Source organism: Enhydra lutris, unplaced genomic scaffold (assembly GCF_002288905.1).
Source record: "Enhydra lutris kenyoni isolate GAN:26980312 unplaced genomic scaffold, ASM228890v2 scaffoldscaffold26, whole genome shotgun sequence".
Lineage (NCBI taxonomy): Eukaryota > Metazoa > Chordata > Mammalia > Carnivora > Mustelidae > Enhydra > Enhydra lutris.
Genome location: NW_019154110.1, coordinates 22,404,655 through 22,407,053, shown reverse-complemented (window position 1 = coordinate 22,407,053; position 2,399 = coordinate 22,404,655).

The following is a 2,399-nucleotide window of genomic DNA, read 5'->3' as shown; positions in this document are numbered from 1 at the left end:
TCTTTCTTTCTTTCTTTCTTTCTTTCTTTCTTTCTTTCTTTCTTTCTTTCTTTTTTTCTTTCTTTCTTCTTTCTTTCTTTTTTTCTTTCTTTCTTTCTTTCTTTCTTTCTTTCTTTCTTTCTTTCTTTCTTTCTTTCTTTCTTTCTTTCTCTTTCTACAATTTCTTGAGCATCTCCTATATGCTGGGGATGTGTGGGGGCTTAGTAGCCGGCCTCCAAAATGGCTCTGATGAGGCCCCTATCCCAGCGTCCACACCCTCCGGCAGCCCCCCGCTCCAAATACTGTGCCAGGGTGAGTGTGCGTGGCCCATGGCGTGGGGCAGGGCTCTTCCAGTGTGGGTTATGACAGACTGCGCTTGGTTAAGACACAGGAGCGCTCTCTCACTCTCTTGTTCCCCCTCAGCTGCCCTGCTGTGGACAGCCCTGGCCCTGCGGGGGGAAGCTCACAAGGCAAGGAGCTCAAGCCTCGAGCCAGCAGCCAAGGCAGACACGAGGCCCGGCAACAACCACACGAGTGAGTCTGGGTGCAGCCCCCGAGCCCAGGTCAGGCTCTGAGATGACAATAATCTTGACAGGACTCTTGGCTCCCAGACACTGTGGAGATAATACACACTAGTTTGAGGCTGCTGAATTTTTAGGGTCATCCGTTACACAGCAAGAGAGAACCAGAGATACATCTGCAAACACAATTGCTATGGTTCTCGCATTCTATTAAAGGAGGCAGCCAGTGGAAGGAAGGAAGGAAGGGAGTGGGGGGAGAGGGAAAGAACCCAGTATGTCAGATAGCAGGAAGTGCTATGGAGACAAATAAAGTAGGGAAATGGTAGGGGGAGTGGGGGAGGGAGCTTTGCTTTAAAAAGGGTGGCTAAGGGGGCGCCTGGGTGGCTCAGTGGGTTAAGCCGCTGCCTTCGGCTCAGGTCGTGATCCCGGGGTCCTGGGATCGAGCCCCGCATCGGGCTCTCTGCTCAGCGGGGAGCCTGCTTCCTCCTCTCTCTCTACCTGCCTCTCTGCCTGCTTATGATCTCTCTCTGTCAAATAAATAAATAAAATCTTTAAAAAAAAAAAAAATAAAAAAAAAAAATAAAAAGGGTGGCTAGGGAAAGTCTGACTGATAAGGGGCCAGTTAAGCAAAGACCTGAGGGAGTGAGCCTTGTAGAAATCTGAGAGGAAAGAACTTCAGGCAGCACGAACAGCACGTTCAAAGGCCCTGGGGTGGAAGCACATCTAGATCATGTCACCTACCCAGTGCACAGACTTTGTCTGTTTGGCTACTAGATTGACTGTCTTCACCAGGCCTGTCTTTGACCATCTCATCCTATGGCCTCCAGGAGTGGGGAAGTGGCATGCTGGGCCCCCACTGCTCTCTGGTTCTCTCCCTAAAAGGCTTGGGCCCTCGACCTTGGCTCTGTGGCTGTATTCCTGGGACTGGGTCTCATGTTCTCAGGAGGTGGAAGTAACTGCAGCGACAGATCTTCCCAGCCTTCAGTCAGGGCAGGTGATCTGGGGCAAATCCAAGTGAGACTGCAGGACGAGAGAAGTGATGGAGGAAATGCAGTTGGGACACAGAAATACTCCGATTTCAGAAGTCCTCCAATAATGCATGGGGCTAACTGGTAGAATCATCTAGTTCCATCCTGTTGCTGTAATTGTAGGTTATTATTTGCCATTTACCTGTTTGGAGCAAGCAAGATACGAAGGGTGTGTCTGTGTCCTAGCAGAAGTGCCCAAAGCTGCTGATTTGATACGCACACCCGCTTTGCCTCTTGGTAACAGATGTATTGCTTGGTAAGACCTGAGGGCTGCCTCTTTCTGTGCCCTCCTCCCGCTCAACCCAGGGATGCCTGCCTTGTCCTACAGTGCGTCCTCAGAGCCTCTCAGGTCTTCCCAAGCAGGCCCATGGCCATAGCAACCGTATTTTCCAGAGATCAGGGCAGTGAGCCTGAGGTGATAGGTAGAGGACACAAACACAGGAGCTGAAGATGGGGATTTCTGGGAGAATGAAGGGCACAAGTAGCAATGAGCTCTCCAAGAGACCCACTCATCCCCCAAAGGGCAGAGAAACTGTTCATTTATTCATTCGTGCATTCTTTCAACAAATTTTTCTTAAATCTATTGTATGTCAGGACTGGGCTTGGTGCTGGAGAAACAATGTGAACAAGACAGAGTTCCTGCCATGGGATGCTTCTAGTCTCCTGGGGAGACAGACAGGTGCATCAGCGGGGGCCTGGTGATTCTGGTAAACATGGGAGGGACACCCATCACAGTTCAAGGGGAGGACGAGAGAGGAGTGTATAGGTGTGTTGATGTCAGGGGAAGGTTCCATGAAAAGTGACAATGACTTCTTCTTCTTCTTTTTTTAAGATTTTATGTATTTGTAAGAGACAGAAAGAAACAGAGAGC